Source organism: Callospermophilus lateralis, unplaced genomic scaffold (genome assembly GCF_048772815.1).
Source record: "Callospermophilus lateralis isolate mCalLat2 unplaced genomic scaffold, mCalLat2.hap1 Scaffold_73, whole genome shotgun sequence".
Classification (NCBI taxonomy): Eukaryota; Metazoa; Chordata; class Mammalia; order Rodentia; family Sciuridae; genus Callospermophilus; species Callospermophilus lateralis.
In genome coordinates, this window is record NW_027515346.1 from 3,380,504 (window position 1) to 3,407,316 (window position 26,813).

General features: G+C 46.8%; 1 pseudogene across 1 annotated transcript; it reads left to right on the forward strand.

Moving 5' to 3' along the window:
* The first annotated feature begins 836 nt into the window (after window positions 1–836).
* LOC143389374 (B-cell CLL/lymphoma 9 protein-like) lies at window positions 837–19,563 on the forward strand (annotated as a pseudogene). Its single transcript, XR_013155193.1, has 8 exons — window positions 837–1,088; window positions 3,894–3,959; window positions 5,744–5,823; window positions 9,112–9,424; window positions 10,287–10,611; window positions 13,244–15,524; window positions 17,067–17,325; window positions 18,446–19,563. The product of XR_013155193.1 is annotated as a B-cell CLL/lymphoma 9 protein-like (transcript).
* Window positions 19,564–26,813: the final 7,250 nt, after the last annotated feature.

Sequence of the window (26,813 nt, forward strand, 5' to 3'; positions counted from 1 at the left end):
CCGCGGGAGGGCGGGAGGGTTTGAGTCGGCGAGGCCGCTGGTTGGCGGGGCCTCCGCGGGAGGTCGGGGGCAGGAGCAAGCGGCAGGTTGGTACCATCGCGCGAGCTCCTGGAGGGGCGCCTGGGACATTCCCCGGAGGGGTCGGCCCTTCGCGGCGCGAGGCGGGCGGCCCCTTCCCCCGCTGGGCGGGATGTCGGGCCAGGGAGGGGCTGCTGCGCCCGCGTCGGAGGCGGGGCCTGCCGTCCCTTTCTCGGCGCAGTGCGGCTGGGGGAGGGCCGAGGGGAGGGAAGACATGGTCCCAGGCGGGGGAGCCAGAAAGGGGGAGGCGCCGGCGCACAATGGAGCGCCACCGGGAGGGGGACGGCGCCGCCGCCGCGGGGGGGGGGGGGGGGAGGGGGGGCGGGGGCAGACGCCTACGCCGCCCCGCCCGCCGCCGCCCGCGCCCCCGTCCGCCTCAGGGTGAGTGACCCCAGGGAGGGAGGCGGGCGCAGGTTGGGCTGCGGCCTGGGGGCCAGGCGGGCGCCCACTGGGGTGCGCTGGGCCGAGCTGGCGGCGGGGCCTGGGAGGCCACGGGAGCGCCCCCCGCCCCCCGGGCCAGGAACGCGGGGCGGAGCGCTGCCGTGGCCAAGGAAGCGTGCGGCACAAGAGAGTTCGCGGGCCGCGGCGGCGGGGCGGCGGGCGGGTGCCGAGGGGCGGGCCGGCAGGTGAGGTCGAGGCACCCCCGGCGCCCGCCGCGGAGCGGCCGCCGCCTTCCAAAGTTGCCCCGCGACTGTTGAGATGGCACCGGTGTGTGTCGGTGGGACTGGCGAAATGGAGACGTCCCAAGGAAAGCACGGCAGGGCCGGCCATCCTGTCTCCAGGGGAGGTCCGAGGCCTGTGACAGTATTGCTGGGGCCCTTCTGAGGAGGCCACCGAGCCTCCAGGAGGAGGCCTGAACCTGCCCTCTTGGAGCCTGGGCTTGGGGAGCCGGGAAGGAACGGCTGTAAGGGGGCGAGCCCTAGGGGCAGCCCCGGGGCCAGGGAAGTTACCCTACCTGCGGCCAGGGGACGGAGGACCAGGGGACCAGAGCCTTAGGGAGAGTCTCCAAGGTTAGCCAGCAGCGACGCCAGTCACCTGTGTCAGGTGGACCCAGGTGCTTCCGTGGGAAAAGGAATGAGGGGCTCAGAAGCCACATTTTGGTCAGTGTTATATGATGAAGCAGTTGTTAACATTTGATTTATTGAGGAATTAAATGTTTGTTTGTTGTACCAGGGATTGAACGCAGACTCGACTACTAAGTCACATCCCCAGCCCTTTTTTATTTTTTATTTTTAGACACGGTCTCAATAAGTTGCTTAGGTCCTCAATAAGTTGCTGAGGCTGGCTTTGAACTTTAGATCCTGCTGCCTCAGCGTCCTGAGCTTCTGGGATTTACAGGCACCCACCACCATGCCGGGCTAAATGTTTGTTCTTGAGGCAGAGATTTGGGTTCTCATGCACTGAGCACAAAATGATGAATCAGAATTAGCAGACAGAACGTATAAGTTGTAAAATAATTGAAAGGTGGAAGGAGGGGACAAAAGAATGTTAGATAGTAAGACTTAGTGTGTTTAGAACCTGTGATTATGGAAACAGTGCAACATGACTTTTTGATTCCCAGTGCCTGGGAAGTTTAGCAAGGAAGAAATATTTGTGTATATAAACGTAATGCTCCTAAGTAAAGATTTAAGACAATCCTCTTTATTTACTGCTGAAAAAGACCCAGACTATTAGAGGGGTAAATAAAAGGACCTGTAAGTTAACTGGTGGTTCCATTAATTATTTGATGGTTGGATAAGAAGAGAAAATCTAAAGTTTTAGAAAAGTTCAGAGAGTGGGGTGTGTATGTGACATTTGGTAGTTTTATGACCTAGAGATTTGGTATTGAACCATTAGCATGTTCTTTTCTAATAACTGTACTGAATTTAAGGTGATAATAGGATAGACAGACATGGAGGTCATTGGCTAAAAGATGAAATTACAGTTTTCATGTAGTTCTCTTTTTATAAGGCAAGTAGTAAAAAACTGGCCCTTGTGCAAACCATTCTTAACTTGGATGTTTAGATGACTAGCAGAAGCAAAAAGTACTTGTATACGTTGAAATTTATTGTATGACATGTTTCCCCCTTAGCCTTCAGAAGTGTCTGCTTTTGTAAATCAAAAGAAAAATACTCTGGGTTTGTGGGAGAAAAAAAGATTTCACAAGCGTGTAATCAACTAAATATTTGATCCTGGTGACTTGGATCAGTGGTTAAAGCCTGAACGTGGAATCCTTAGCTCTCCAATTGCCTTATGGTGACTTTGAACAAATCTCTTGTTATTCTCCCATCTATGAAGTGGTAATGCTACCTGCTCTAACCACACATAACTGCATTTCAGCCTATCAAGTTAATGCTTATCTGCAAAGTACTTTGAACATCTCTGAGAATGAGGTTATATAGTCTTAACTGTTTCTCACCTCTACAAAATTACCATCTAACTAGCATACTAAATTCAGCTGTTGTAATAACAATTATAGCAACAAGCTTATCAAGCTGTCTTGTTCTGTTTGAGTTTTGGTTTTATATTAATTTTGAAAGGTACTACCTCTGTCCATTTAGTGGCAAGATAGGAATACTGATGAAAATTGCAGAAATGTAAGCAAAGGTCACCCAGAGAGAATGGAAAGATAGATGCTGTGAGTTCTCACCTAGGCTTTGCTAACTCTGAGTACATGTAGCCTTGAATTTCTTTCTCTGCTTCCTGGCAGTTTAGTTTTCTCCAGCTATGAAATAGTGTGGTGGGATGACTTAGCTTGTGTCGGCCTTGGGGAATATGATGGATGAGTCTGTAGAAATTTTATTTGCTTTAGGTTGGGGGTTCTTAACTGTTATATTCCATGTACCCCTTTAGCAATTTAACAAAGGACCCCTTCTGAAAATATTTTTTTTCAATGCACAAAATAAAATGCATAGAATTGCTTATGAAATGTAAACAGTTATCAAAATGTTAATTGTGGTATAGTGATGTATGTTCTTCTTTATAACACACTGAATAATACAATGTAGCCTCAGGTCTAATGATACTATAATTTTGAAGTAGCAATGACTGTACTAAGTTATGTTAGGGTATCTACAACAACTATAATGTTGACATGAAAATGTCTTGTGGTTATTTTGGTAGCATAGTCACAGGATTGCTAATACTTTTATGAATTATGATAACTATAACTACAGCTGAAGAAGTTTTTCCCAAAGAGTCCATAGACACACCTCCTCCCTGAAGTCTCTCCACAGAAGCCTTGGGAGTCAGTGATTCCCAGATTAGGGAATGCCTGCTGCAGACCAATGGATTTTGTTTTTTTCCTAGACAAAGCAATTTTGGGAAGTTAAATTATCATTTCTTATGGACACTTGCCTTTTAGGTTTTGTGATATCTTTCAGTATCTCTACCACTTGAAAAACAGGGACATATGAAATAAAAGTCTATTTTACAACCTATGGTAGCTATTCTTGACTGTGGAAAAAGTTAAAAACAATAATTTATATGAAATTTTTGAGTCTGGTGGATTTTGCTCTATAAGCTCTCAGTTACCTGTTAATCATAACTGTTGCTCAGTGGGCTAAATCTGAGCTTCAGGGTATGTATCTCCAACTTGTATTTTGAGTTCTAGTGGGTTTTGCCTTCCTTTCCCATTTTTGACCAGGGTGCTTTTTTTATTGCCTTTTCCAGATAGTGCTTTGACCACAGAAAATTGTGGAGTGGGTGGTTTTCTTTGGAATCAGTATGAACTTTGGTATAAACTTTAACTTTCATCTTGTCCTTGTAGGACTGAATGTGGGACTAGCTAGTATCCTTCCACTTTGATTTAAAAATTTCCTTCTGTTTGGGTTCAGAGATCATTCTCAGAAAGCTCTTGGGTCCTGATGTAGAAGAAGAGGGCAGATTGGACACCTTGAAAGGTAAAGAACTTGATAATAAGCCCATAACTTCTGGTATTCGGTCTGCATTTGGGGGGGTTTTGTTTTTGTATCCATAGGGTTGCTTCTAAGCTATATTGTATTGGTTCATTATTCTAGCAGTTCCTAAGGTAAAAGTCATCAAATAAAAGCAAGTCAAAACTAAAGTGCAGTTACCTTATACTTTTCTGTGAGCAGGGACTGAGCGTAAGTCACTTCAGAAGACTGAGGAGTAAGACAGGTGGTAGGGGGTGGAACAGGCATTTGCCCCATCACCTTTGGTTTCTAGAAATGCAAGGTGAAGGTGGCAGTGCTCAATTCCATTATGATGCATGCGTCAACCCGCTTTTATTGAGTTTCTCCTGGGTGTCAGGTGCTGAGGTGATGAAAGACATGGTCCTCAGGGAGTCCCCTATCTATATATAACAGTGCCACACTTTTATAGGTGTTATAGTAGTGTTAATACAATGCTATGTGGCCATAGAGGGCATATGGGGGACAGTTGGCAATCTAGGAGAATTTCACAGAGAAGGGAAATTTATTCTAAATACTACTTTGGGTAGCCATTATTCTAAATGATTCAAATCAATAGTTGAAATTCACTTTTAAGTGCTTGAATGTTGTCGATTCTTCAGTTTAATATGAATTTTTCTTTCTTTGAAAGTTTGCTAGTTATTGAAGGTCAGTAGATACATTTTACCTCATAAGCACATTGATATTTTATGTGGACCAAGGTCTAGACATATCCTAGGTCAAGTTTACTTTCCTCCGCAGTCTTCCTGCTGGTGGGGAGAGATTGTTTTTTCCTATTGTGTACTGTTGCTGAGAAGAAGACTTTTATTAGTTGGCAGGCCACAAGTTAAGAATGAGCTCGGAATGAAATCCTGAGGCCTTTTAGTTAATAAACTTGGAATAGGAAAGTAGGAAAGCATCATTGTCAGAGCTGAAATTGGAATTTTAGAGGTGATTCTGAGCTTGGTCAGATTTATTTGTGAATTTACCTAAAACTTTACACCAACCCTACAGAGTCTCCTTTTAAAAATTCTGAATAATCTGGCCGTAAGACAGTCTGGAACTCTTCTTCCTTGCAGTTTCAGAACTATAAATTCTGGGCAAAGGCAGGGCTCAGTGTCATGACTCTAGGATATGAGGACTAATATTGAAAATAGTTCTCCTTGACCAGTATTTGTTCTGCTGGCTTAATCTTAAGCGTTTTGCACATAGTAGGGGTTGAATAAAAGGAGATCACATGGCCAGGTTGCTCAGCCCTAAGTTCCTTCCAAAGTCTATGAAAATACATTTTCTTGCTGGATGCTTGCCCTGTAGAGATACAGTTGAGAGGAGGGAGGAACCATGAATAGTCTTCACTTTGTCAGTTCAAAAGCGCGTCTGGAATTTTGTCTTTTCACCTTTACAGTCAGTGCTCAGTTCTCTATACTGATAAGAAATGGGCAGAAGCAAAAATACCCTAACCAAATGCCCAGAAACTTCAAAAGTAGAAAGATAAATTTTGATTTCACCCAGTATTTCTCTAGTGTCTAAAAGTAAAATATGCAGTTGGGAAGGAGGAAAAGCCACAGGGTCTTGATTTATCTACAGATTGTGTATCTACCCTTTAATTATTGGAAGCAGGTTCTGTTACATGGAGATGACAATTTTCTTGTCAATTAATATTTTAGAATAAGTGGGAAACCTGTTTTTCTCTTAAGGTATTTAGTCACAAATTGATGTGGTTCATTTTTTTAAATTCATTTAGGAATTTTTTCCCACTATTTACCGTCTTCCAGGTGAGATCACCTTTAAGAAAGGGGTTCCCGGACTCCCCACCTCCAGGATGAGCAGTGCAGTGTCGTGACCGGGGGTTTCGGTGAGTAGGGTGGAGAGAGCACTGGGGCACAGGCCTGGCTTTGAGAGGTGGTCTTGAGGAAGTTTGGGCTTTGCTTCACGGACCTTTTCCCCTCTGTATCACCCAAATCCCCTCTTCACCTCCTGTCCCTTAGTAAGCACCATCCTACTATTTACTTCTTTGAGTTCAACTTTTTCCAGTTCTGTGTGTGAGGTCATGCAGTATTTGTCTTTCTGTGCTTGACTTATTTCACTTAAAGTAATGTTCTCTGGTTTCATCTGTGTTGTAGATGACAGGATTTCAATCTTTTTTAAGGTCAAATAGTATTCCAGAGGGTGTGCATGAATGTAACGCACTTTCTTTAACTGTTCATCCGCTGACAGATACTTGAGTTGATTCCACATTGTGGCTATTGTAAATGCTATAGTGAGTGTGAGAATGCAGATATTTCTTCTCCATGTTGGTATCATTTTCTGGGTGGATGAAACCAGTATTTTCATGCCATTGTAGTAAGTTCTGGGAGTAGAGGGATGAACAGGTCGGTCTCCGTCCCCACCTTCAGGGAGCTTCTGGTGCTGTTAGAGATGAATGTCACACAGATGATCACATGATCACACATGTGATCATAAACACAGAAAAACGCAGGGTGCTGTGAGAAGAATGTGATGCAGACTCCCGTGTAGATTCCTGATTTTAAGGAACCTTTCTTCTCTGAAGAAGAAACAAGCTGGGACTTCATTCTTTAAACAAAAATGTGCAAACTTGACATGGGGGTTAGCAGAGTGTCAAGTGTCAAGAGTGACTCCCAGATTTCTGACATGAGCAACTGAGTGGATAAAGGGGACATTTACTAAAGTGTGGGAAACTGAAGGAAAGTCGTTTGGGAGGAAGACTACACAGAGACAAGAACTCATGTTTGATCCTGTCAGGTTGGAACTGTCTGGGGGAAGTGTGAAGTGTATGGGTGGGTGCAGTCGCAGCTGGAGGCTGAGCCGTGGGGATCTGGAAGCTGTCGGCATGAAGAGGACTCCAGGATGAGCACAGCCAGGGCCCAGAGAGACTCCCGAGGACCTTGGGGCTTTAGAGCCTGAGTGGAGAAGAGGCCTCAGGGAAGCAGGCATAGAATGACTGGAGCGCTAGGAGAAAACGAGGGAAACCAAATGAGGTCATTTTCAAGAAGGAAGGGATCCCTGGCAGTTCCATCACTCGGGAGGCTGAGGCAGGAGGATCACAAGTTCAAAGTCAGCCTCAGCAATTTAGTGAGGCCCCCTGAGCAACTTAGTGAGACTCTGTCTCAAAATAAATATAAAAAGGGTTAGAGATGTGGCTCAGTGGTTTAGTGTCCCTAGGTTCAATTCCTGGCACCCCTGCCATCCCCCGCAAAAAGATGAGAATTTTGCTCATTTGTTCTTACTGTCAGAAGGCCTAGAGCTTGGGGTGATAAGAGAATAAGGAACTATATGTAGAAGTACTTTGAAAATAAAAGTGTTTTATGGTCACAGCATTATTACTAGAAAGAGTCTGTGCTACCAGCTCATAAATTCGTGGCAGATTAATAGAGATTTGATATTTGTAATATGTTTTGCATTGCTTTGGAAAGAGATTGCAACACAAATGCTGGGTGTTTCCAATCAGTGAGAAGCCAAGTAAGTCACAGAAGACCCAACCCTCTTAGTGTGTTGTGCTGAGTGTTATAGAAAAAGCAAAGACCTTGAAACAGGGGGTTGTCTTCAGAGACACAGCCTTCACACAGGGGTAAAATACGCACATGGAGTGGTCAGTGTGTAACACAGATGAGAGGGACCAGGAGCTACGGGCCCTGTACAGGGGTAATGCTTTTCTTTCCTGAGGTAAAGTGTTTGGAATAGCCTTGTCCGTGCGGATGCATTTGCTGCTTCCTCCCTACCAGAGGTTGCTGATATTTGTTGGGGATTTACAGAATGCTTTATGATTCTCTGTCAGATTGGACAAACACAATCCATTTTATAGTTTAAACTGGAAAAGCAAAAAGGCTGAAATGTGATAGGGATAAAATATAACCTTAAATTAAAAACAAAATGTTTAGCCTAGCAACATTCCCTATGTTTTGTTATAGTTCTTTTTCCTGTCTTCTCTATTTAAAAAGTGTGTATATTCAGAACTTCCATGAATTCCTTCTGTGTCCCAGGTAAAGTGGTTGGGACTGTAAAAATTTCTAAATGACAAAATAGACACTTGGTAATGATCATACTGCCAAAACATAGAAAATAACTGACCCTCCCAGTATTAGTCCAGTTTTCACCTCTGGAAACACATGTAAGCTGCAACACCTGAGCTGTTTGTGACACGTTTTGATTCTTCAGCTACTAATCCTGCACTTAATAACCTCCCCCTTCAGTCTTGTGTTCTGAAGTAAGACACCAGCAGCAGAAGGGGAGGGAGGGGAGGGACTGACTCAGGGTATATCTGGATTTTCCCTTAGCCAGTCTGGGCTTCCCTAAATAAAGGGCTTTCTCATTTATTCTCTAGCTAGGTTTGGGAATATTTACTTGATCTTTATGCTGCACATTAGCCTTGCAAATTGGCTCAAAAAATATATTAGCCTTCAAAGATGTTCTTTTACCTTCAGAATTATGGATCATTCCCTTGCTTACCCATGCCTAAAGTCCCTGTCATTAAGCAGTGAGAACACAAGACACATATTTGGCATAATTTAATAGAAAGATCATGGAAATCGGGAACAGAACTGATTGTATTTAGTATTGGCTCAATATTTGTTTTCAAAAGTACCTCCTTTCATGTCTCCTCACCCTTGAGGCCCTAAGAAAATAAGCATAGATTCATTGGATTCGTGGTTTGAAATTGGGGTGGGTTTGTTACATTTTGGTGCCATTGTTTTGCCACCAGAGCTAAAATAGCAGAGAGTCACTGGATCTGCACTTCCAAGTGGTTTCAAAGCATTGTTTTAGAAGAAAAAAAAGAATAAAATGTTTTTGAGGATTTTGTATTCAGAAGTAGAGAAATGTGAAGGAGACTAAATGGCTAAAGATTAAACTGCATTTCTCCTCTGCTTACAGATGCCTAGTTCTTGCTGCTTGGGTGGGAGGTTGTGTGCTGGGATAAGGTCTTAGTCACTCTTCAGCTACTTCAGCACCAGAGCCTGTGGCCAGGATAGGAGTGTCGCCCTTTCCTTTAACTCTGCTGGAAGCTGAGGGATGATCTTGCTGGCTCTTTGTTGGCTGGTGCTTTCCTCTTGATCCTGTTGTGATGTAGTTTTATGTTTCAGTGTTATGTTATGTCTCACCATTTTGGGGTGTTCTTTTCTTGTAGAGTGCCCTAGAGATGCGAGATTTTCTTTTGGCAGCAGGAGGCACATACCCAGAGAATGCGGGAGCTGCAAGGAGAAAGAACCCACTTCCCCAGCAGAGAAAAACAAAGAGGAAAAAGGAGTACAGGTGGTCAATGCTAAGGGACACGCCAAGCAAGCAGTGGGCCACTGCTGCTGCTCCCATCAGCTGCTTCTGCGATAGGCTGAGAGGAACTCTGTGAGCCCGTCCCTGTTTGTGACTGCAAGCTCAGGATTTCAATCAATGCATTCCAGTAACCCTAAAGTGAGGAACTCTCCATCAGGAAACGCACAGAGGTGAGGACAAGGGCCACTCCCCACGGCCCCTTGGGGATTCCTGGTGCACCAGACACTTACTGATGAAACGGTGTGTTGGGTTAGAAACAGATGACACCCAAATGGGAAAGGAAGGGAAATGGAATAGTAAATAGGAACAGAAGAGTCACCGGGCTAATGACAAAGCTTATGTAGTTTCCCTGTAGTATTCTTTACTCATCGTTCTCGGACCTCTCCTCTTTACCACTGCACACCTTGCCAAAACTCGCATACAAAGACCAACAGGACAGTTGCTAAACTTGGCAAGGTGAGGGCCTGAGGTTGCCCCAGTCCCATGCCAGCTTTCCCTCTGCTACCCAGTTCTTGAGTTTCATTTTGAAAGGAGTCTTTCCTTCCCGCACTGGAGCAGTGGTTGGTCTACCCTGTTTTGGTAAAATGCACTGTTGGGAGGGATTCGGGTCCTGGAGGATCTCCCTAAGCTTCCAGGCACCAGTGGGTTTCCCTCTTGCTCTCTGGGACTGTCCAAGTTTCCCAGCAGGGAAGCTGGCCTCTCCTCACAGCTGTCTGTCACCAGGCTGGGGGTGCATATTTGTTGACTCTAAACTAGTCTCCGTGTGAGAATCACTTCCCTATGTACATAGAAACTGTTGTCCTTTATTGACAGAAGGCCTAGAGATGGGTCCCCATGTGACCAGGGTTCCTGAGACCTGGCAGTCCACTGTGTTAAGTCCTCCTCTGTGGATGGCTCTGAAATGGGAACGAGCAAGTGGCTGAGGTGCAACATGGGGTGGTTATTTAGTCCTTAGTGTTTCCTGGACCCACTGAAGAAATTGCTGCTCCTGTGCCTGGTGTCTTATCTCCTTTTGTTATTTGTTTCTTCTAGTAGTCCTAAGTCAAAGCAGGAGGTGATGGTCCGTCCCCCTACAGTGATGTCCCCATCTGGAAACCCCCAGCTGGATTCCAAATTCTCCAATCAGGGTAAACAGGGGGGCTCAGCCAGCCAATCCCAGCCATCCCCCTGTGACTCCAAGAGTGGGGACCATACCCCTAAAGCACTCCCTGGCCCAGGTGGGAGCATGGGGCTGAAGAATGGGGCTAGAAATGGTGCCAAGGGCAAGGGGAAAAGGGAGCAAAGTGTTTCCGCCGACTCCTTTAATCAGAGAGATCCTAGGACTCCAAACGATGACTCTGACATGAAAGGTATGTCTGTAAGATCCCTGAGACTCAGAGGGAAGTCGGTGTCCTGATGGAAAGCCTCTGACATTTGTTGGAGGCCAGAAAGGCTAGCTCGGTCAAGTGGGGAGAACAGGAGTCAGATTCAGGAGTTCTCCCAGGGTGTAATGGAACTGTTCCTTCTCACTTTTCTACTCACTGGAGCCTAGTCTGGAACCACCTTGTTGAGTGCTGCCCGGGGGGGTGCACATAGTTTGACAGGGTACCTCACAGGGCTGGCCACATTTTTATGCATGTCTTTGGCCTCTGTGCTGATTCTCCTTCAGTTTCCAGTCAGTAGCTCCAGCCTCTCTGCAAGTGGCATCCCCTCCTGTTCTCCATCCGAGTAGTCCCCCTGGGCTTGGGTTTGTGCTCTCTGGTTGCCACTTTGCTAGGCTTGCAGACACAAGAGGAAGCCTTGGTGGCCCTGACAGTACTCTAGACTTGTCACAGCTGATTTCACTGTGGCAGGAATGAGGGACTACCAGATGTGGTAGAGATTTGGCAGGTACCAAAGTGGAGTCAGCCAGAAAGGGATATGATATGTGATTTTAGGTTTTTTTCCTCCTAGTGGAAGAACAAAAATCTAACTGTAGGCCAGAATGTGAAGTTAGTTTTCAAGAACTGGAACCCATATGAAAAATGGAAAACCTTGCCAGGTGCAGCAAAAGCTGGCCTCATGGTTATCCCAGCTAGCCTGGAGCCTGAGGCAGGAGGATCATCAGTTCAAGGCCAGCCTGGGCCATTTAGTGATGTGCAATGGAACTGTTCCTTCTCACTTTTCTACTCACTGGAGCCTAGTCTGGAACCACCTTGTTGAGTGCTGCCCGGGGGGATGCACATAGTTTGACGGGGTACCTCACAGGGCTGCCCACATTTTTATGCATGTCTTTGGCCTGGAGACTCAAAATGAAAAATAAAAGGCCTGGGGTTTTAGTTCAGGGTAGAGCGTTTGCCTAGCATTCAGAGGCCCTAGGTTCAAGTCCCAATATTGTGAGAAAAAAAAAGAAAACCTGGGTGATTGTTCCCCCTTTCTTTCCTCCCTACCTCTATTCCTTTCTTTTCTTTTCTTTCCTTTCCTTCCTTCCTCAGGTGTTGGAAGGCCTCCTTAAGTTTGGGAGGCCTACTATGAGGGCCAGCACTATGCAGATGCTAGGGTTACCATGGTCAATAAGATAGACACAATAGCCATCCTTAAGGATTTGAGTGTATCTAGAAGCTGATCGTTAAATAAACAATGAAATTTTATGAATGCTGAAGTAAGAGAAGTTAGGGGACTATGAGTTCCATTAGCTGGGGCATCTAGGCAAGTCCAAGAAGTTTGAAAACTGTTACCAGGAGGGAGGGACAGTTATACTGATATCTGAAGGATGTATTCTATTTACAGAAATGAGGAGGGAGGGTGCTTTGTAATGAGTCATGTAGGGAGAAGAGTGTTTGAAATTTTATAAGTAGAAAGAAGGTTTCCTCTTAACAAGATAATTTCTCCGTATATATTTTTTACAGAGTATAAATACTCAAAGATGTTTTTGCTTATATGAAATATAAATTCTTCATATATGTAGATACACATAATAATTCATGTGCAGATTTACCCAAAGGTAAACATTCCAGAGAGAAAGTGGGGAGGTAAGTTAAGAGCCTTGTGGATTTAGGAATACAGAATGGATTAAATGAACAAGTAGGAACAAATGAACACCAGAAAGGGATTAGGAGGGTCACTGAAGGCTGGTGAAAAATAACTGAGAAAGTTTGTAGACCAGGCCCTTCTTAACCCTCTGAAGTCTCAGCTGTGCTAAAGTTGAGACCTAGAACATGTACATCCTTCTTCCAGACAGTCGTAGTGTCCGTGTCACCAATTGTAGGTAAGGGAGCTTTTATCCAGGACTCAGTTTAGCAGTAGTACTTAATAAGTTAAAAAGGGCAGCCTGCTGTCCATTGGAAGGAACAGATCAAGGGACACCGCGAGCTAGATCACCTCAGACTTATGTGCAAATGCTTCCTTCCTGCAGATTATCCTACTACAGTTAATGTACAAATTCTTATCAGATAGGGAATCAGTGATCACAAACTAAAAACAGAAACCGTAGATGTGAGGCCCCTGGAAACTCAAGGAGGGGAACACTTCAGTCGTCACCCTACCGGAGGGGATGTGACATGGAGTGGCCTCCCGCTGTATCCAGCTGGCAGAGCACAGAGCTACAAATGAAGCATCAGACCTTTTGATTGATGACGATAAGTCTGCATACCCTATTGTACTTCCAGGAAAAAGAAAAAGGTGTTAGGTGTAGCCTCCCACATACCAAGGAACTAATCTTTTCCCTGAATCAAAAACACATAGTAGACATGTGATATCAAACCTGTTTCTCGAAATAGACATTCAGATTTATTCTCTTTGGCAGAGTGGCTCTCCCCTGGCATGCTTATACAGTTATTGGAACCCGATCTTCAAGAAGGGAAAGAGGATGCCATTGGACAATAAGGTTTAAAAAAAAAAATCGAAACATCTCTATGTCCAAAGAAGGGTTGTACGTAAATAATTTCAGAATCAGGTGTCAGTATAGAATTATGTCACTGGGACAAGTCCTTTATAACATATCTTGCTCTTTTAATTGCCCCTCTGTTCAGTTTACCAATGATCTAAACAATCTCATTTATCTTCAGAATACACAGATATCTGCCATTCGCAATGATCCGAAACCTCTCCCACAACAACCCCCAGCTCCAGCCAACCAGGAACAGAATTCTTCCCAGAACACCAGACTGCAGCCAACTCCACCCATTCCGGCACCAGCACCCAAGCCTGTGGCACCCCCACGTCCCCTGGACCATGACAGTCCTGGGGTGGAGAATAAACTGATTGCTCCTGTGGGTAGTCCTGCCAGCTCCACTCCATTGCTCCCGGATGGCACCGGGCCAAACTCAACCCCCAACAGTCGAGCAGTGGCCCCTGTCTCCCAGGGGAGCAGTAGCTCTTCGGCAGATCCCAAAGCCCCTCCACCCCCATCAGTGTCCAGTGGCGAGCCCTCCACACTGGGAGAAAACCCTGACAGTCTGTCTCAGGAGCAGCTGGATCACCGTGAGCGCTCCTTGCAGACCCTCAGAGACATCCAGCGTATGCTCTTCGCTGATGAGAAAGAATTCTCAGGAGGACAGAGTGGGGGGGCCCCAGCAGAATCCTGGGGTATTAGATGGACCTCAGAAAAAAACAGAAGGGCCAATCCAGGCCATGATGGCTCAGTCCCAAAGCCTGGGTAAGGGTCCTGGGCCCCGGACAGATGTGGGAGCTCCCTTTGGCCCTCAAGGACATAGAGATGTGCCCTTTTCTCCAGATGAAATGGTTCCACCTTCTATGAACTCCCAGTCTGTGCCCATCGGACCTGACCACCTGGAGCACATGACCCCTGAGCAGATGGCGTGGCTGAAGCTGCAGCAGGAGTTCTACGAGGAGAAGAGGAGGAAGCAGGAGCAAGTGGTCGTGCAGCAGTGCTCCCTGCAGGACGTGCTGGTCCACCCGCACGGGCCGAGGGCTGTGGGCCGAGGGCTGCCCCCTCCCTACCAGGTGACTCCTGGTGAAGGCTGTGCACCCAGGGCTGCAGAGCCGTTCTCTGATGGAATCAGCATTTTGCATTCTCTCCCCCCCCAGGGGCATGGCTCCCCATCCCAACATGCCAGGGAGCCAGATACGCCTCCCGGGATTTGCAGGAATGATAAACTCTGAGATGGATGGGCCAAATGTGCCCAACCCTGAGTCTAGACCAGGCCTCTCTGGAGTCAGTTGGCCAGACAATGTGCCAAAAATCCCAGATGGTCGAAACTTCCCTCCCGGCCAAGGTGTCTTCAGCGGTCCTGGCCGAGGGGAGCGCTTCCCAAACCCCCAAGGATTGTCTGAAGAGATGTTTCAGCAGCAGCTGGCAGAGAAGCAGCTGGGTCTCCCCCCAGGGATGTGCATGGAAGGCATCAGGCCCAGCATGGAGGTGAACAGGGTGATCCAAGGCTCCCAGCGCCACATGGAGCCCAGGAACAATCCCATCTTCCCACGGATACCAGTCGAGGGCCCGCTGAGTCCTTCCAGGGGCGACTTTCCAAAAGGAATGCCTCCACAGATAGGCCCTGGTCGGGAAATTGAGTTTGGGATGGTTCCTGGTGGGATGAAGGGAGACGTGCATCTGAATGTCAGCATGGGGCCCAGCACTCAGATGATGCCTCAGAAGATGAGAGAGGCTGGCGCAGGCCCTGAGGAGTCGATGAAGTCCCCGCCCAGGCGGCTCAGACATGCTGCCTGCCCAGCAGAAGATGGTTCCCCTGCCATTTAGTGAGCACCCTCAGCAGGAGTATGGCATGGGCCCCAGGCCATTCCTTCCCATGTCTCAGGGTCCAGGCAGTGGCAGTGGCTTGCGGAATCTCAGAGAATCAACTGGGCCCGACCAAAGTACTAACAACCAGCTCAGTCATATGCCACCACTACCTCTCAACCCCTCGAGTAACCCCACCAGCCTCAACCCAGCTCCCCCCGTCCAGTGTGGCCTGGGACGCAAGCCCCTGGATATATCTGTGGCAGCCAGCCAGGTGCATTCCCCAGGCATCAACCCTCTGAAGTCTCCCACGATGCACCAAGTCCAGTCCCCAATGCTGGGCTCACCCTCGGGGAACCTCATGTCCCCCCAGACTCCATCGCAGCTGGAAGGCATGTTGGCAGGCCCCGCTGCTGCTGCTTCCATTAATTCCCCCCCTGTTTTGGGGTCTGCTGCTGCTTCGCCTGTTCACCTCAAGTCTCCATCACTTCCTGCCCCATCACCTGCATGGACCTCCTCTCCCAAACCTCCCCTTCAGAGTTCTGGGATTCCTCCAAACCATAAAGCTCCCCTCACCATGGCCTCCTCAGCCATGCTGGGAAATGTAGAGTCAGGTCAGTATGTCGGCATCCTCACAGTCGCACTCATACCTGGAGATTGCCAGATCCTGATTTTGCTTAAGAAAATTGGTGTCTTTGAGTGTAACCAGAGGAAGTGGCCTTTGCCAAAACTCGTGGCAAGGTGCATCATTCTGAGTACTGTGTTAGGCGTTTGCACAAGTACCCAGCCCTGCAAAGTGTCTGTGTGTGGTGGGTGCTATGGAAGGAGGAAGGGAGTGGGACGCTGTGTGTCAGTTGCCACAGTGACTTACCTTAGCACAGTGAACAAGGCTGGTGAGATAGAACGTCCTAACAGTGTGGAAACGTGACTTCCTCAAATCCTGGGCCCACCCACTTCAAGGTGAGTCTTGTCCCACACATAGAGGGAAGCTATTCTAAGACTTGTTTGGTTCTTGTAACTATAGTTGCCCACAGAAAACTCCATTTCCTCAGATCAGCTGCAGTTTGTTCATATTTTCTTCTTGGGAGAGACCCTCACTGATGTTAGTAACTTCGTGGGTGGAACCAGAGCTCTGGGGTGTGTACTAATTTTGGTACAGTCTCCACCTGAGAAAACTAGAACCAGAACAAGATGGGAGGCCTGTCCTACCAAGCCAAGGGTCTTCCTCTGGGGTAAGCGGGTCATTAAAACAGTGGAATAGCTAGCTGCTTCGGACCTTCTTAGGTCAAGCATCATGGCCATTGTTTTAGTTAGCTTTTTTGCTGCTGTGACTAAAAGATCTGACCACAAAAACTTTAGGAGGGAAAGTTTATTTGAGGGCTCATGGTTTCAGAGGTCTCTGTCCATAGAAGGCTGGCTCCATTCCTAGGGACTCAAGGTGAGGCAGAACATCATGGCAGAAGAGTGTGGCAGACGGTAGCAGAGAGAGAGAGAGAGAGAGAGAGAGAGAGAGAGAGAGAGAGAGAGAGAGAGACTGCACACTCCAGATAAAAAATACATACCCCATACCCACTTCCTCACGAACCACTTCCTCTAGCCACAGCCCACCAGCCTCCAGCTCAGTTTGTCCCAGCAGGGATTAATTCATTGATTAGGTTAAGGCTGTGACCCAACTGTTTCTCCAAACCTCCTTGCATTGTCTTACATGTGAGCTTCTAACCCGTAGCAGTCATGGAAACGAAGAGTTTGTGTAGGGTGATATGGCTGGTCCTGGGGTTGGGCACTAGTCTGGCTTCATGGGGTTCTAATACCTGGATCAAGTTCTAAATTGTGACTGGCAAGGGAAAGAGTTCTATTTATATTTCACATTCTTTTCAATGAAATGGTTGTTTGTAATCTCATTTTTCTAATGTATTCCTACTGGGTTTTGTCTTCACATCTGCTGATCCGTCATCTCCATATCACGCCACAGTCTCCTTCTGCACACACAGAGAGCTTGACTAGAAGATTGATGACTCGTGTCCTTGGCCTAATAACACTGTCCTGCTCATCTGTCTCCTTCCTGGCCTTGCCAGTTCATAATCATAGGGCCCAGTAGCTCTCAGAACCAGTGGACTCCCTGTCCATCTTTGTTTTGTTTTGCTTTGTTCTCCTACGTGGCCCTCCACCGCCTACAGCCAGCCAGCCTTCCTCTGTGAATATCCCTGGAAGTCTTCCCTTGAGCACACCTTACACTATGCCTCCAGAGCCAACCCTCTCCCAGAACCCTCTCTCGATTATGATGTCTCGAATGTCCAAGTTCGCAATGCCCAGTTCGACCCCATTGTACCATGATGCCATCAAGACTGGCCAGCTCTGATGATGACTCCCCTTCAGCCCGTTCTCCCAACCTGCCGTCAATGAACAACATGCCAGGTAAGAAGCCAAAAAGATGGATGTGGAGCTGGTGCTGACCAGGGAGAGACTTCCTGAATTGTTTTCTTAGAGACAGGTGGACATTGAACAGTTAGCCATGTGCCATCAGAGTCAGTCTCAGTGGAGTGGAGGTGCCTGACTAGAGGAGGATGGCCTTCTTCATCAGCTCCTCTGAGGCTGTGAGAGGGCTTCCCTGCTCTGTGTACCTGGCAGGTTCTGGACTTTTTCTTTGGGGCCCTCCTGCAGTCATGCTGAAGTCATTTCTTTCTCACATGCTGATGGGAATGTCATTAGCTCTCACGTGGTTTCCCGGAAACACACCCTTGAACCACCAGCCACCACAGAGTTCCAGAGAGTGAAAAGCCCCTGTTTCCTAGACGAGTCCTTTCTTAGAACTAAGGCCATAATAAAAGTCTTCCTTTCACTGTTTGCTCTGTCTGCCTTCATTCCTTCACCCACCCCCACCTATGCCCCCACTAATCTCAGAAAAAAAGGCGTGATCTTCAGTGGTGAAGGTGATGGCAATCTCAGTTAACCAGGTTAGACCACGCTGTGTGAGGGGCACAGACGCCATCCCTGCCACCCTCAGTGACGGTCCAGAGGGAGGCCAGAAGTTTAGACATCCCAGACACTGGCAGACAGGACACTTCCCCTTTTCCATTAAACGTCATCGCTGTCATTGCCTTGACGTGTCTTGTAACCTGGAGTTAAATGGTCTCTTGGGAAGGCAACATAAAATAATGCCAGGTGTCAGTTGGAAAAAAAGACTCGTTTGGGTTCTTTGTTATAATTCCTGACCATTGGACTTGTGGAACCAATAATCCTCTGTCTCCACAAAGGGCCGTACTTCAGTCATTCAGGCAGATTATTTTCTTCCTCTGTTAAATTGTCTCCAGTGAAGACGACAACACTCTTTGCTTATTAACATAGAATTTTTCCCTTGCTGTCTTCTGCAAAGTCATGTCATATGCGTGGGTCAGACGCCCCCCAAGTATGTTTCAGTCTTTGATGGCAGAGATTTTATTATCCCACCAAATAACTTTTTTTGTTAATTTGATTTATTAGTTTTTCTGAGTTGCTTTTAGTTGAGTTGATTCCTTTGATGTCTTTATTTTTCTAGGAATGCGTATTAATAGACAGAATCCTCGAATTTCAGGTCCAAACCCCGTGGTTCCAATGCCAACCCTCAGCCCAATGGGAATGACCCAGCCACTTTCTCACTCCAGTCAGATGCCCTCACCGAATGCTATGGGACCCAACATACCTCCTCATGGGGTTCCAATGGGGCCTGGCTTGATGTCACACCACCCTGTCATGGGGCATGGGTCCCAGGAGCCTCCGATGGTACCTCAAGGACGGATGGGTTTCCCCCAGGGCTTCCCTCCAGTGCAGTCTCCTCTGCAGCAAGTCCCATTCCCTCACAATGGCCCCAGTGGAGGACAAGGCAGTTTTCCAGGAGGGATGGGTTTCCCAGGAGATGGCCCCCTCGACCGCCCCAGCAACCTGCAGCCAAGTTCAGCAGATGCAGCACTCTGCAATCCTGGAGGCCCAGGGTGTCCCGACTCCTTCACTGTCCTGGGGAACAGCATGCCTTCAGTGTTTACAGACCCAGATCTGCAGGAGGTCATCCGACCTGGAGCCACCGGGATTCCTGAGTTTGATCTGTCCCGCATTATTCCATCTGAGAAACCTAGCCAGACTCTGCAATATTTCCCTCGAGGGGAAATCCCAGGCTGTAAACAGCCCAGGGTCCTGGACCTGGTTTTTCGCACATGCAGGGGATGATGGGTGATCAAGCCCCCAGAATGGGACTAGCATTACCTGGCATGGGAGGTCCAGGGCCAGTAGGAACTCTGGACATCCCTCTTGGTACGGCTCCATCCATGCCAGGCCACAACCCAATGAGACCACCAGCCTTTCTCCAGCAAGGCATGATGGGACCTCACCATCGGATGATGTCACCAGCACAATCTACAATGCCTGGCCAGCCCACCCTGATGAGCAATCCAGCTGCTGCCGTGGGCATGATTCCTGGCAAGGATCGGGGGCCTGCTGCGCTGTACACACACCCCGGGCCTGTGGGCTCCCCAGGAATGATGATGTCCTTGCAGGGCATGATGGGACCCCAACAGAACATCATGATCGCCCCCCCAGATGAGGCCCTAGGGCATAGCTGCTGACGTGGGCATGGGTGGATTCAGCCAAGGACCTGGCAACCCAGGAAACATGATGTTTTAAGCTTCTAAGATTGGATGTGCCGATGCTTGTCGAGATGAGATTCCAGGTCCTGAGCACTGCTCGGAGGGAGCGCCAGGAGTGCTTACTGTTGGTCATGCAATAGGGGGATAGAGACCCAAGGGCTGCTTTGGGGGAGGGGAACTCGAGAATGTATGGATCTGTCTTAAAACAAATTCTTCATTTAATCAACAGGTGTGTTTTTTTTAAGATTTATTTTTTAAAAATTATTTTTGTGGACTTGGGTATCCCATGATGGCACCTACTTTTGGGAATCTGTAGCCGTGCTTTGAGAATCGCCATCGGTCACATGTTGCACCGTTCTCTGTATGTTTACGTCCTTTGGACTGGCTTCTCCCAGGATTCTTCTATGGTTTTTTTTTTTTTGTTTTTTAAATTTGGGCTTTATTTTTGTGTGTGTACTGTACTATATTGTAAAAGGGATTTTAGCAGAGACGTTAGTCATTGGGGCAAGAGGAGAACAGGAAAGCTGGAGAATCCATCTTCAGACTTTGGACTATTTTCTTTCAACTCCAGTGTATAGAAAAACCAAACTAAGACCTCAGAGCAGAGTATTAATGAAAAGCACAAAAAAGGAACTAAGTTCAACGAGGGGTGGGGGGAGGGGGGAAATTTTTCTTTTTAAAAATAATGAAGCTTAGGACATTTGTTTCAGTTGAGTGCTCGTCAGCACTGTCTGTCTCTCCCAGTACACAAACCCACCATCAGGTCTTCTCTGTTTCCCCCACGCTTCCCGTCTTAGCTAAGTGTGTTCTCCTCCCTCGGGCCCCCCTGGTGACCCTCGGCCCCCTCCTCTCCCCTCCCCTGTGGCAGCTGCAATACCTGGTGTTCTGCTGGGGACTGCTCCAGAGAAGCCCTGTTCCTGTCGAGTGTCCTCCTGGCCCTGTAGGGGAGCTCTGTCCTGGGAGGGCCTTTGGCCTTCTTCCTGGGCCTTTCCACCCCCAGCCCACTCCCCCTGCCCACCTCATTTTCTGTTCTCTTTTTATTAGAAATTCCCAAGTGAATTTTATTAATGTGGGAGTGGAACAGATGCTAAAAGCTACCCAGGATTTTGTTTTTGTTTTAGATTTTGTGGTTCCTTCCCCTTCCTCCCCTCCCATGCATAAAACGTTCTGTGTGACCTCCATTAAATTTGGTACAAAACCACTCGCCAGAGCTGTGGTGTCAGAAAAATAAACTATATTGTTTCTTACAAAACGGAACTGCCTTTCTGCTCACTTGGGTCCTGTGTGTTTCGTGTTGGTGTACTGGTTGCCACGTGCCCAGCAGCGGAGAATCCATGTGTTAGAGTTGGTCACTGGGGCAACAGGGGAAAGTCTCAAGAGTGCCTTCTCGGATGAAGCCTGTTCCTTGCTACGGAGGAGTCGATACTCAGGAAGTTCATCCTGTACTGTCTCAGCCCCAAAGTCCTGGTTATGAGCAGAAGAGCAACCCTAGTCCCCTTGCTGACCTTGACCTCTCGGGTGGTTGATCATCCTATTTATTAAGAGTTTTTGGTGACAGTTTAATGGTATAAAATAATTAAGAAGGCAAAGATATGTTCAGCCATTTGAACAAGCTGAGAGGTGTCCCTGCCTCCTGCCAAGATAAAACGTTACTACACCTGCAGATCCTGGGTTCTCAGCCCGTGGATTACTGTGTCCATCCTCCTGACCCCCGTCCTCACCGCCGGCTCCCTGTCACCCCTGCTGGTCCTGCAGTCTGCACACTGGACGTGCCTGCAGCATTTCAGGGTCTCTGAGGGCCTCTGTGTCGTGTTTCTGGGCAGTTGACTTTATTCTGACCTGCACATTTCTTTGGTCATAGGATTTTTACCCTGATGAGTGGGTGTCTGTGTGCATGTTTGTTTCTAGGTGAAAGAATCTAAGCAAGGAGCAGCAGGTGCAGCACCATTTGCTGACAAACTCGTACAATTGGGCTTTGCTGGTGTTTCATAGTCTGAGTTTGGTCTGTGAATGTTGCTCTTTCCGACAAGTGCATTTAAGAGCCATTTTCTCTCACCTTCAGCAGTTTTCCAGCCTGAGCAACACAAGAGCCCCAGACAGCAAACATGTGGAGGTAAGTGTCAGAGCGCCTACTTTCCCAGTCACCTCCATGTGTTGTCCTGCTGATTTTTGAGGGGCCCTATGAAGGAGGTGGTTATGATTTCTTTTGCACTTGAGAAAATTGAGCTTAGGAGTTTAAGAAACCCAACTCAATCAGATCTGTTCTGTTGGTATTGGGTGGTGTGACTTTTTATGTTCTAGAGAAATTAGGATAGTAAGAGGTTTTCATTTTGCAAACTCAGCCATCTCGCTAGGTTTCTTGCTAGGTTTCTTTCTTAGAGGATAGGGTAACAGCCAAGCATGTGGAGCATGAGATGAGAACCTTGAGGAAGGCTGGGGACTGGCATTTGTCCATGGGCTCATTTCTTAGCTGTGCTCCTTGCACATAATCATGGAATAGTGTCACAGTCACTGGTGGTGTGTTGTCCCCTTGCTCCTGCCAGGCAGCGGGGAGCCAAGTCAGGAAAGGGTTGCAGAGCAGGTACCACCTTGGAGGGCAGGCAAGAGTTGGGCAGCCTCTAAGGAGGCAGTTACAGTTGGCTCAGGGAGTGCTGCCCTCTTCTGGAGAATTGCTGCAGTACAAATCAACTTTCCCATTTCCAAGTAGTTGAGGCTTTTAAACATGTCACAAATCTTTCATTTATTTACTCTATCAACATATGCCAACATTTCATCATGATGTGTCTGATAAGCCAAGTTTATTTGGAGCTATTACAACTTTTTCTACTTATTATGAAATAAAATCAAATTTTGAGAGACTTCATGTGATTGCATAGGAAACTAATGATGCAAGACTTTTTTTTTACAAAAAATCAATAAGTGATAAAAATTTCTCATCCATACACAATCCTGTGAAGGCTCAGCCAGTCTTCTCTTACCCGTTCTCCCTGAGTTTGGGATTGGATGGAGGAAATGCAGTCAGTCATGGCCTGCTGCTTCAACTCAGGGGTAAGTGGTGGGGCATGTGTCATGACATTATTTCTTAAGAGCTAACAAAGAATATGTGGCATTTTTACTAACACAATCTGAAATAAAGTAATTCTGCAGTTGTAAATGAACACAAACTATAGTGATCTTATGAAGGATGTGGCATGAGAAATTAAAATTCCTTCATTTTGTGGTGCTGGGGATCAAATCCAAGGCCCCACACTTGCTAGGCAAGCTTTCTGTCCCAAAGCTACATCCTCGACCCCCAATAAAATTTAAGTCACTCTTCAAATAATTGATCCAACCTCTTTCCCAGTTTTCCTGCTCTCCCACAACTTCTCAATATTGTGATTGCTGTTCAGCTGTATCACTGAGGCTGTTAGACCCCAACTGGTTTAATGATCTGCTGTCACTGTTTGGAATTCTTAACTTCTTGATATTGTGCTGCATATTTCCATTTTTTGGTACTGGGATTGGAAGAGCACTCTACTACTGACCAACGGCTCCAGCCCTTTTATTTTGAGATGGGGTCTTGCTAAGTTGCTAAAGCTAGCCTCAAACATGTGCTTCTCCTGCCTCAGTCTCCTAGGTAGCTGGGGTCACAGGTGGGCACCACGTGCCTGGCACTGCATTTATTCTTACTTTCTGCTTAACCTGCAGCTGGGAGCACCCCAGCTAGACAGTCGTGTTCCAATTAAACTGTGTACCCCTTTGTCGTTTCCTTTTCTTTCTCTGAGCACTTTCAAAGTCGTGAAAGGAGAAGGAAATCGTCTTTAATCCAAGGACACATGTATTCAACAAAACTGGTAGAGGAGCCACTGTATGTAAGAACTGGGCTAAGGCTGGGATGAAACAGTCGATGTTTGATCAACCACTAACAGACAGGTCCCCACTGGTGTGAAAGTGCTGACCCTGGTCCAGCAGGCCAACAGGCCGTCTCCATAGAGCCTCAAGCCAAGGGGATGTTATGTGACTCTTGAAGGAGGGAGTTTCCTGTTGGTGAGGGAAAGGGAAACAGCAGGGTGGTCTCTTTAAGGGGGCAGAGTACACCATGAGCCCAGAGGAAGGGGAGGTCCTGAAACCCTGGAGCGGCCCACTTCAAGGTTCTGAGCAAGAAGGCTTAGGGTGTCACTTAGTGGTAGCGGTCAGGCTTAGCATGTGTGAGGTCCCTGAACCACAAAATTTTGATCCCTGAACCACAAAATTTGTAAATCAGTTTTAAGCAATGGAATGAAGTGATCCAATTTTTTTTTCTTTTTTTTTTTTTAGTTGTAGTTGGACACAGCACCTCTATTTTATTTATTTTTATGTGGTGCTGAGGATCAAACCCAGGGCCTTGCACATGCTAGGCAAGCGCTCTACCATAGAGCTGCAGCCCCAGCTCAATCAGATTATTTTTCATAAAATTTACAAACTGGAATGTGTGGAAGACAGCTGGGGGCTGGGGGAGGGAACCACAGGAAGATCACTAGTAAAACTTGCTTATTTTACAAAATCCTTAAACTCAAGACTCATCCCTTTTGCTTTAAAAAAAGAAAAAAGAAAAAACATCAAATTGCATCACATTTCCCATACTGTTTAGACAATTTGAATCTTAATGCCACTTTCTGTTCTCTCGCTCAGATCTGTAATTTTTTTGGAAGTCACAAACTCTTACATTTAAGAAAAATCATATAATCTTAATTTGGTGGTTAAATTTTTAATAACACATGTAAAGCAAATAGTCTAAAAAGCACAAAAATCATTTTATGGCCAAACATTTCATGGAGGGAGTTAAATAATAATATTTAAAGGAAAGTATGTTATAAGGATTGTAATAAACTTTGTCTCCCCCTCCCTCTCTCCCTCCCTCTCTTGTTTAACCTGGCTTCTTATCTGGGTATGAATCTGTTTTCTGCCTGTAGGTGACCACACTCCAATGTCAGCTCCTGGCTCAGTGCTTAACTGCACTTGGCAACCAACCCTGCTAGAGGAGGAAGGGGAGTGGGCGTGCGATCACACAAAGACGGCAAAGAGAACCTTCACGGGGGTTGTCTCACACACGCTTCCTCACACAAAGTTAAATGATGAATTCATTTATTTCACCAAATGCAAAAGAACTCGGGCTTCCCTTGCAAAATACCCCACTCAGAGTCCAACCAATTTTGAGGGCTCTAGGATTCCAAAGAACTGGTTCAAGAAACCAGTCATAGGAAAGTCAGTCTTTGCTTGGAGCCACAGGTGGGAGGCAGCTGGGCTGGCTGACCTGTGTGTTCAGTGTGGTCCTGGGGGATTGGACTCCTCATACCTTGCGAGAGGTGAAGTCCAAGAATTTAATTTTTTTAACTTTGGAAGCAGCCCCCAGCACACAGCTGTGTGCAGGCTGCCATCTTCCTTTCTCCAGTGGCCAGAGCAGGGTAGAAGGCAGAATGGCTCACAAGTCCCAGTGGTGTCTGGCTCCAATTAATTCATGTTAAGGGTGAGTTTCAGTTTCAAGATTTTATGTATTTGTTTACTATAGAAAAGGTCTTTCTGTAAAATCTTCTGGGACCATGTGTCTACTTCTGATCTTCACCAAGCTTCCAGGGCTTTCATTTCCTCACTTCCCGTTTAGGGACTCCACAGCCACCCTGTGAGGACCTCTCCTGAAGACTCTGCCTGTCCCCAGGAGTCCGTCTGTGACCTGAGAATGTGCTTCACCGGCTCTGATTTGGCTGCTCAGCTCTTAGTGTCAAGTGTGATCGGGGGCTGGGCCCGGCACCTTCTAGGACAGGGTCATCACCATTACATTCAGTCAAAATGTATTGGTTACAGGGGATGGAGGATTGCTGTGATTTATTTTGTTCTCCAAATTACAAAGTCTCCTAGTCTTTGAGGTATTAAAAAGTTTCATACACACACAGATTTATTTATACAAGTATATATGAACATTTAATTGAGTAAAATGTGAAAATAATTAAATGACAGTTTTGAAATGTCAACCACTGCAATTAATTTCTTTTTCTCTTTATTCTGACCATACTTGGTGCCTGCAAGGCCTTTAAAATACAATCATGATTATTTAAATGCGTGATGATACCAACAAGGAAATACAAAGACCAAATCCACACGAAGGATGAGCCAGATGTCACCTGGTCCAAGAAAGAAATTATCTAGCTGTTAGCCTAGTGTAGCAGGATCCATGATGTTAGCACAGACCTTTATAAGACAGTATCACCATCACTTAAACAAAAGCACTGAGCATCTACCTTACACGCTGCACAGTGCTAGGCACAGTGGATATGACAGCTCCTGTGGGAACCTCTGTCCAGCTGAAGAGATGCACACGAGGGACGACAAGACTGGATTCCCTGCTCAGCATCACCACATTCTGTGTTCACGTTCCACAGTGAAGCGATGGCTATCTTGGAAGTGGTCAGAAAGCAATCCTACCTGTGACTCCCTTTCTGCACTATGACCCTCCCCTCTTCCTACGTCTTCCCCCATCAGCAGAGGAACATTCCTGAGGCTGGGGACTGAGCAGCCAACACCAGCCAGTCACAGTTGGTAAGCATCATCTGGATGATGACAACTAGAATTTCTATCTCCTCTCAGCTGATTCATATGAGTCTAGATTTGGTCAACTGGCACCTTGATGCTGCTTCTGGGGTGACAGACACCTCAAACTTACAGTGTCTTAAACTGAACGGCTCAGTATCCCCAGATCTGATCTCCATTCCCAACTTCCAGTCCACCTAGTGCAGTGTCACACACTGGGAGTCATTCCTAATTCTCTATTCCTCAAATAAAGACTTCGACAATCCTTTCATGACCTTTTCCAGAACATATCTAAATCCACCCACATTTCTCCATCACTTGTTCAAGTTACCATCTTTTACCAGTTCTATGGTGTTCATTTCTTTTTTGTTTTTAATATTTTTTAGATGTTGATGGACCTTTATTTTACTCATTTATTCATATGTGGTGAATGAACCCAGTGCCTCAGGCATGCCAGGCAAGTGCTCCACCACTGAGCCCAGCCCCAGCCCCCATTTCTTAATCTACCTTCACTCCTGCTGTGTTCTGTCTATTCTCCACACTGTAGACAGAGAAATCTCAAAGACTATAAATCATGTAGGCCACTTTCTTCCTTAGAGCCCTGTAACGTGTTCCCAATGTATGAAATCCAAGACCTTTAACATGGCCTCCCAGGCCCAAGGCACCTTGCTATGCTCCAGCCAAACCACTTTAATTTCAGTATCTCCAATGTACCAAGCTCTCTCTTTTACACACGGAGGGACC